Source organism: Amblyomma mixtum, chromosome 8 (genome assembly GCF_055824585.1).
Source record: "Amblyomma mixtum isolate Tamu chromosome 8, ASM5582458v1, whole genome shotgun sequence".
Lineage (NCBI taxonomy): Eukaryota > Metazoa > Arthropoda > Arachnida > Ixodida > Ixodidae > Amblyomma > Amblyomma mixtum.
The window spans coordinates 70,518,625-70,528,540 of NC_143019.1; positions in this window are offsets into that span (position 1 = coordinate 70,518,625).

Sequence of the window (9,916 nt, forward strand, 5' to 3'; positions counted from 1 at the left end):
CGCTACAAGTTACTGCCCGATACAATTTGATGCAATGAATTGCAATAATGCAATGATTTGATGGAAATGTTACAATTTCCTCGGTAGACTCATCAACATACACACCCATATGCACACATATTTCACATTTCCACCCACACACGCACAAAGGTGATCACAGCATGCCGATGATTCCTCTCTCTTTCCTCGGTAGCAAGTGTATTACACATCAATTCGAAGTCAGACAAGTTCCTCGACGCCACTTAAATCTTCATCACTGGAATCACTGCTCGACTCATCAGAGGAGGAGTTGCCCGAGTCAGAAATGCTGAAGGAACCGGTTGAATTTCCGCGTCAACAATCATATCGCGTTGCCATGCTTCAGCCTCAACTTGCTCCACATGAACACAACAGTTTTGCCAGTTTTCCTGGCTTACAGATGCCAGTGCATCCGGCAGGAGCATTTCCACTTCAACCAAAGTGAAGCATTTGTTGCGACTTGTAATGTTTCCCTTCACCTGGCTCAAACAAGTTCTATGGGATTGAACTTGCAGTGGTATGGTGGTAAATGAAGCACTTCGTGGCCATGGGTAGCCGCCAGGGTGTCGATACGCTACACAACGCTGGGTGCGTTTACTTTTTGAGAAAGCTCCAGCAGTTCTGCCCTCAGCATGTCCTGTGACCACGGAACACCTTTCTTTGTGAGCCAAAGCTGAATTTCAGCTTTGCTTGTAGACGTGGTAGCTGCTTTTTCACGAGCCACGCTATGATATGGAGCATTGTCCATGACCGCAATGCTATTGGCCGGAATATGTTTGGCAAAAGCTTGTCGGTGAACTACTTCTCAAATTAGTTGCCATCCATCTCAGAGTGGTAGTCAGTGTGGTTTCCCTTTTCCACGAATCCTGTTGCACTGCTCCCAGCATGTACAAGGATCAAACGGGCCCCCTTGCCCGAAGGCGCAGTCAATCCCTTTGTTAACCTTTCAGGAAGGCATCCTGAGATGACTTCACAGTCTTGTCCTGCCAGACGTATTCTTTCGTGTGTCCTGCGTTGACCTATGTTTCATCTAGGTAGATGATGCACCTGTAAATGCAAAACAACCGAGTGCACAAGTTAATGCTTGTCAGTAAACAAACACACTGCAGCATGTAAGCATGCAACGCACTGCAAGAGACACACTGCTGACCACTGTATCACAAACAGCCGCTCAAAGACAGTCGAGAAAAAAAATTATCTCGGCTTTATTGCTCACTTGTTCGGACTTATATTTCGCTCCCAAGCAGCATTTGGTAGCCACTTTATATTCACTGCATGTTTGCATGGGGTACTTGGCTAATTCGGCAACATTTGAAATCTCTTCACTTCCGGCGACTGAGAACAAAAATCGCCAACGTTCGCAGCAGTAGTGCGAGTAACTCGCACCACCGGAGCAACGGGCAGTGTACGGTGGGTGTTTATTCGTTCCTACGGTGACGACGAGATGCCACTACCCATTGCGGTGCTACGACATTTTTGGCAGTTTTGTTGTTTTTGCTCGCCGCACCAATGGGGATATAGAGATTAAATCTGACCCATGCAGACTTGTGCCCCACTCAAGCATAGCGCAAAACTGGCCGTGAAACGTCACCTCTACGCAAAAGGTCCGCTGCAGCAACGTGGATAAGACGATTTCTTTTAAATGTGTCACTCAGAAGCAGCACTCACTGTTACAACTACGAGGTTGCAACGCTAACATAAGCTCTATGTGAAGCCAGTCTAAACGTGCTGCGTAAGAAAACAAGCAAGGAACGACTCGTACCTGCCCTGTTCTCGGAATTCCTTGATCGCCCGCAGGTACATGCGACGCCAGGCAATGATGTCACTTCGCTCGATCAGCGCAAGGTTCTATTTTCTTTTTTCAAATGTGAATCCGATGTCCTTCATCAACCTCCACAACGTCGTTTTCTTGAAGTTCGGCAGGTCGTTGTCCTCATTGACAGCCTTTAGCACACTGTCCAATGTTGGGATTTCCCTCTTCGCGTACATACTGTGCACTTTCAGACGGATGGCATGGACTGCGAAGCTGTCGTTCTTTACTGTTCACCAGCTTGAAATCTTCACGTCGCAAGGTCTTTTCTTCGGAGACGCCAAAAGCACACGCAGACGCTCCGCCTTGATTTTGGCAACGGTACGGAGAGATACTCCGGTGTCCTCGCTCACAGCACTCAGCACTTCCCGAACAGACGTATCCGGAAAACGGATCCTGGTACGGGCGTACACATTTGCAATTACTTGCTTGGCGTGCCTTGACAGTTTGGATGTACGAATCTTCGAGAAAATGCGTACAGGAGAGGTGGCCGGGGTCGCTGAGCAGGACGCCATTTTCTGAAATGTGGAAGGGAGCCGACGGAAAGTGTAAACACGGCCAGGGTTGCGGAGACAGCGAAAACGTGAAATGGAAAAATACGACAAACGCAAAATACAAAATCACATATCTCGATCGATTCGCTCGCAATAGCAGCGTTTTTCGTCACGCTGATGACACAATTATTATCCATGAAACCTGCCGGCAAAGCATCTGTTATTTTTCGCTCACCACAAGTAACGCACTATTTTGTGTCACGGATGCAGGTTGCGCAAACAGGAGCGCTAGCTTTTGCAGCGTTGCACCTGATGTATGAAACGGAGTATACAGTCTGGATATCAAAGAGAGGGGAATAGTGCTGCGCAGCCGCATAACGACAGCCGGCCTGCAGGACTGGGGACATGTCGGTCGGGAGGTGGAGGATACGAAGATTGGGAGCCGGGGTGGGAATAGGAGAGGTAAACCCGGAGATTTGAATGGGCGAGATATCCACTTCAGTCAACGACCACTGACCCTGACGGGTAAGGGAAAGCCGGGCAAGCTGTTAGTCACGATGAAGAGTGAGAAGAGAACAGAGAGGAAGGAACAGGCCTGTGGCAAGGAGCTTAGAGGTAGAGGTAGTAATAGGGCGGTTTAGAGCTGCCTTGTAAGGGCCAACAAGGGCAGTTTCGAGAGTGTTGAGTCTGAGTGAAGGAAACATAAGGAGCAAAGTACAAGACCTTGTGTAGGGCCAGTGCGTGGCGAACTCGACGCGCATGAGCCTCGTCGCGACCTGAGCGCCGAGTGACCACGCGCCGTAGAAGGTGAATTACCGAGTGGCAGGTGGTGACAGCGTGGTGGACGGCTCGCACAATCTTGGCCGCATGCAAAGGGAATTAAAGAACTTTGCACTGCGCGATGACAGGAATGGGAGAGCCAGAAAGGTAGAGGGAGACTAAGTGGTTGTGTGAGCGCTGGTAGGAGGAATGGTTTAGAAGGAGAAGCTCGGATTTCTCAAAAGCAGGAGAGAGGCCAGCAGTGGTGAGAAGGGAGTCGATGAGACCTAGGCCACGTCGCAGGCTGTCGTGTACGTGACCGGGACAGGCAGACGAACTCCAGACAGTGATGTCAACGGCGTAAAATATATGCTGCAGGTCGGAAATTTCCGTTCGCTGGGAGGCGAGAAGGTCCATAGGGAGACTGAAAAGGGTAGGAGAGAGAACAGCACCTTGAGCAGTGCCACGTGTGAGATGGCGGTGATCGGACAGGTGGGTGTCTACTCGAATGTTTGCCAAGCGGTGTGACAGGAATGAGGAGGTGCTCATAATTACTAATATACACCACAGCACTTGTTTTTCTGGCACCCTTCTAAGACAACACCGTATTCACTAGACGCGCCTGTCTTCAATACAAACCATCGAGCGGGCGTGGTGTTGAAATGCAGGCGCCACAAGAAGTAAGGAACTTGTTTTAAAAAATTACACACCGGGACGCTACTGGATGAAAAAATTTCACAGGGAACGGATTTCTATTTAGCGTGGCGAACGAGCTGCGTAATTTTTAAACAGCACTAAGAAATAGACTATGTTTTCTTGCATTGCTGGGAAGGGGTTTATTTTTGGGATGTGTTACAAAGGAGAATAAAGAAAGAGCTACCACTTGATGCGCAGGGAATTCGTTATTTAAGCACTGATAATCAAGATGGGGTACCACTTCATCCCATAATTCCCTTGGGCCTCCACTCTATGTGGCGCTCAAAAACGTCAGGCTATCATTGTGATACAGATGCACGACCTGCCCGATTTTACTTTCGGGAAAGAGTGGACTGGTTTCTTGCCGTCCAGAAAGCTGCTGCAGAGCCTCCCAAGTAGTAGATTTGAAGACTCGAGCCATTGTCTATATTACAGGGATTGTAATCAGACAAAGCCAGACTCGTGTTGACTGACCACGACAGTGTGGTATGTACATAGGGTTTTGTGTTTGTTTTCGTTGAGTTATTTTTGGTTAAATTTTATGTGCCAAAGTCACCAATAAATAAAAAACTGGCGTGGCACAGTAGTTAGCGTCCTTGTCTCGCACTCCGGAGGCCCTAGTTCGATTTCCCAACTCAACCAATTTCCTACACGGTTTTATTTATTGATGCTTGTGGGATTTTTCCCGCAAGACCAACACCGCCGAGACCGAGGAAGACACCGGCTTTTCTGCGACACTGGGTCCTTCATGCTGTTGCGTTAAAATAACAAGTTGTCTAATTGTACACACAACTCTTTCTCGAATTACTTGCCTCATGCTATCAAAAAGCTGAAACAGCTGATGAGCTGCCCTCAAATTTCGCATTAGGAAGCAATGTAATCGTCGGCGATTTTTTTCCTCCCCCCTACAACCTGTCAGAGATGTTCAGCAACGGGTGAGAAGGCCTGCATGCCGCAGCGGTGCAAAGCGCAACCGCAGGGAGGAAGGGGGTCGCGTGGGAGGGGAGCAGTTCCCTTCCAAGCTTTTTCTCTCGGCACGATCGACCCGTTTTTAGGTCAGCCCGGCCGAAGGCGTCCAGAGGGTCTTTTTCGGCCGATCGTTGCGTACGGCTGCGCGCGTAGCATTAGAGATTTAATGCGCTTCTGATGCTTTTCAGGGTTTAACGAAAGGTTTCAGGGTGCCACATAATCGCTCCGTATATCCTCCGTTGCAGACGTCAGTAACAATACCCGTCTTGCTGAGGATGTCTTCACCAGGAATAATTGGAACCGAGAGGCCGGGGAGGCGAGCGAAGCGCTGGCCCCTCACTCGTTTCTCCTACCTCACTACAAGCACCTGATACCACTTGCGTGCGCCATGTCACTGGCTAATCGGAACGCGAAGTTGCTCTCTCGCAGTCGGAATCTGTTCCGACAGAGATGCTCACGTACCTCGTCGCCAAACAGGGATGCGTTCGCTCCTGTGTATAGCTAAGACATGAACATACGTTGAGCAACTCTAAGCTCAATAAGCGGTACTGGCGTGTCGCTTGGTGGTTCCAAACAACAAGCCAGCGGGGCTAGGAGATCTTGTGACTCAATGAGCACCGCTATTGACGCCGCCGGCTGTGCAGCGTTGTTCACCGGCAGCTCCATACTTTTCCCGAAAGCGCGTGCTCTCGGTTAGTGGGACGTCTGCACTCCAGGGCATTGTGCTCTTGGCGGTTGCACCGGTAGCAGCTGGTACTCGGCCGCTGCCGGGCGGGGCGGTTGTCGCCGCACACCGGTCGGTCGTTTCTCCCTGCCGGGCGTACCGTCACAGTTGCCCTTTGATCTAGCGTCCTCGGGTCGGTATGTCAGTCTCTGTTCTGCGTGCCTTGGCTAGCTGCAGCCTTTGCTGCAAACATAGTGTAGGTGTACGGGTCGAGAGCTCCGTCAGACAATTCCCAACCGTTTCTCAGTTGCCCGTCATGGAATGTAACGCTTTCGGCTCCCCGTGAACGAATGCGAAAAGTGTCTCCATTCCTGGCGCATCGCGGCTCAAATGCCTGCGACGCTGGTGGTGGTGACCGACACGCGCGGGAGGCGAGTATGTCCGCCTATATGCGCTCGGGTGCCAAGGCGAGTTCATTCAAATCACTGACTTGTATGCCTCGCAGGTAGGCTGCGAAGGGAGGGTGAGTTTGTCGAGTGACATGCTCTACGTTCTCGCTGTTCGGAGCCGATGGGTCTACGATACGACAGCCAATGAAGTTTTGGCTGAGAGGCCACTTGGGATGAGCAAGGATGCACAGGTCGCTCCCTGCTCTCCTTACCTAGCGGCATAGCGCTTGACAAGAAGCGCGGCTCGTCTGAGCGAGTGTGTTGCGTGGATCTCCGCTCGGCCTAAACGATATTATATCACAGGGGCTAGCGCAGCCTCTGGGACTGCGCCTACAGTAGATATTACTGCAGCGACAAAATGTTGCTGCTGAGATGCCGTGTCGGACAACCACAGCAGGTACTGGAAATTAATCCCACTCGGCGCCATGGCTAGTCTGTGTTTATTACTCGAGCAATACAAAACGGCAGCAACAAAGACCCGCCATAACGCTGGGAGTATTCCACTCGGGTACGGGGTGAAAAGCGCAAAAGAGGAGAATGCACGCGAAATGGTAGGGGAGGAAGTTAGCGCTCACCTATCGGGGCTCCTCGCTCATGGCCCTGGGCAGTCAAGACACACGCGGTGGCCGGGCGATATCGGGATGGGAGCTCTCCGTGGCAGATCTCTCATCCGTGCGTGTGCACGGCTCCCGCCAGAACATGAGCGATCCTTCGAAGAAATGTGCCTTCTCCCTGGTTGTGTAGAGGAGGTCTCTCCGTTATGAGACGGGAAGAAGGAAAGTCTCTGCGGCGGCGTCGCTGCGGGACACGAAGGGAAGCGAGGGTGGGGTGAGTGCCATCCCTCCAAAACCTCCCGAACAGCACGCGCATACCATTGCGTGATCATTGAGCGCAGCCATTACTATGGAGCAGGAGATTCATGTGTATCCCCACAGGCTACAGGAGTTCCGTTCTGTTGAACGTGTCCCCGAGCGCACCCGCAGATGCGGATCGCACAACTGATTACGCGCCGGGAACTCCCGGCCAGCAAGGAAAGCCCAAGACAGGTGGCGATGGCTTCCATATGTTCCGTTATGTCTCAGGCGCGCCTGCAGATGCGGTCCGCCAATCGAGTTTCCATCCTGGAGATCCTCGACTGCTCGTCGAGCCATTGCTAGTTGGCGCCATCTACTTGCTCCTTTCGACTTCTGCGCGCGTATTCAGGGCAGGTGGCCTAACTGCGTCAACGCCCACAGATCCGGCAAGCGCTGCCTGCCAGTTGGCTGAGGATGACGCAATGCACCTTGCTCCTGGAGGTACCGAGGATCACTACAAGCAACTGCCAGTTCGCGAAGGCTACATTTCCCCCGCCTAAGAGAAGAGCTGACCAGTTGGCCCGGCTCTTACTACGCACGCAAATGCGGCACGTCGCCCAGCCAGCTGGCCAAAGAGCGCGCAGTGTGCCTGGCGAAGGGACCGAATACCACAAACGTCCTCGCAAACGCTTTGCAACATATGTTTCAATTGGCGCACTCACCCGGCGCTCGGCTCAGAGTGACGATACCGAATCTCAGTGGCTACAGCTGCATGAATTTCAGCGGCCAGTAAATATCGGACCACACTGCAGGCTCAGGAGTGCCTAGAGCCAATTCGTGCCTGGAGCGGCGTTGCAGCGGTAAGGGGAGAGATCACTCCCATGGCATGTCAGTTCACGAGCGAGTGAATGCCGTTCAAAATATCGGATCGTGCTGTGGATTCTGCAGGTACGGGCTAGGGGTGCTGGTACAAAACCCCTGGCGATATGCGGATTACCGCCGCAAAAGCCAGCACCTGCTCGGAAAGCATCCACGTATATCCACGTTCGGCTGGATGGCCGAGGTGCAGCTGAGACCCGCCGAGCGTCGCAGCAAGAAGCATGGAGATCTGTGCGCTGTTTTAATTGTGGCCAGATTGGCATATAGCCAGAAACTTCCCCTCGAGATCTGGAAACTAGGCAGGCCGCCGGTAGCAGCACCGGTGGAGGCTACCAACGGTCAGAAGCTCATCCCATCACGTCCGCATTGAAAGGTGGAGAACCAATACGTCTGCACTTTTTATGGACCTCGCATTTGAGGGGGTAGCCTTCAAGCGTTGCTGCACACTGTGGCAAGCATCTCGCTAATAGGAGACGAAGTCATTTCACAGCTCCAGCGGAGGTCCGCTCAGTTGCGTCAGCGAAAGACGCCAATCCAGCTAGCTAGCCGAGAAGCTCGGTCTTGCGGTGACATTCGCCTCATAGTGCGCTGGGATGAATGTGTGCGCAGAATGAGTTTCGTTCACCTGCCTAGTCTCACTGTGCCATTATTTTAGGCAGAGAATTTTTGGCAGAAACTGGACTAATCGCAGATATCACCCATGGTGGTTATTGCGAGAACCCGTGCGCCGCACTCAGGCCCTTTATCGACCCGTCGACTGCAAAGAGATCGTTGTCAGAACACACGCCTGACCCGTCCGCGTAGGAGGGAAATACCTCCCACGAGCGAAGCCCACCCCATACACTGCCGGGATCGGCTATGGCGGCACGCCTCAATACTCCCTCTCTGAAGGCGGAGAAGATAAAGCATACTGAACCGACAGATGACGGCGAATTGTGAGGCAGCGGGCTTCCCCGTCAATTACCCAGATCGGAAGCGGCGCCCTGTCAGCACGGTTTTCCTCCGGAGTCGGAGAGAAAATGTACAAATTACTAGCAGATGCCGGTGCACTGACAAAGCTCGAACATCACCGCCTCTTGTCTTTGTTCGATGACCTTGACGAGATAATCACGGACCAGCCGGGATGCACTAGTTTGGTGCAGCACAGCGTAGACACGGGCGACGCGCCGCCCTGGAAATTTAACCTAAGGCTCGTCAGCGCTGCCAGACGGCAAGCTATCGACCACGTGCTTCAGGAGTTGCTCGGTGCTGGTTTCATATGCCGCTCTTCCAGTCCCTGGGGCTTTTCAGTGGTCCTTGTGCTAAAGAAAGATTGCACATGGCACTTGTGCGTTGACTATCGGTGGTTTATTGCGGTCACAAAGAAAGATGTGTATTCCTTCCCGAAAAAAAGACGAGGTTGTCTCAGATCTCGCTGGCGCTACGTTATTCTCACTTCTTGGCGCTAGCGAGGGGTACCCAGGGGTCGAAACGCGACCAGGTGACGGCCTTCGCGGGTCACAGAGGTCTGATTACTTCACGAGAATTCCCTTTAATTCGTCCGGAGCTCCGAGCAAATTCCAAAGGCTGATGGATGATGTACTCTGAGATGCCAAATATTATCATGTTCTCTCCTACCTGGACGGTGCTATCGTCTATTCTCAAACATTTGAGGAACAGCTCGACCACCTGACAGATGTCCTGGGAAAACTCATGGCAGCTGGCATTGCGTTCAATCCTGCAAAGGCGCAAATCTGCCAGGCTCAGGCGAGCTTGCTTGTCTATTGAGTAGAACGGGAACAGGTGTCTCCTGATCCAGACAAGCTCTGGGCGATCCTAGAGATTCTTGCACCTTAAAACGTGAGCTGTGTTCTCCGTTATCTTGGCATGGTGGGATGCTAACGCCATTTCATTCCTAACAGTGCGCGACTGCAAGCGCAATTAGCAAGGTTGCTATGAAAGTTTTTTTTTCCTTGGATATGGGGAGAGAAGCAGGGAAAGAGCTTTTGTCAGCACTCGTGCGCTGTCGCTTGGACGGTACCTTTGAAGCTGCTGACCTGGAGACCCCATTTGATATCCAGACAGATGCCTGTGATATCGGAGTGGAAGCACTACTTAGTCAGATGAAGACGGATCAACTGCGACCTGTGGTATTTGCGAGCCGCGCCCTGACACCGGCAGACCGCAATTACTGCGCGAAAGAAAAGGAATGCTTGGCCATCATCTACGCACTCCGAAGGTTCGAGATGTACGCAGAGGAAACAATGTTCACGGTCGAGACGTTCCATATGGCCTTAACCTGGCTGAAACGCCTGCGTGAACCCCGAGGGAGGCTTGCGCGGTGGGTCCCGACGCTGCAACGCTTCAAGTTCGAAGTGCTTCCCTGCAAAGGGATTCCAAATGTA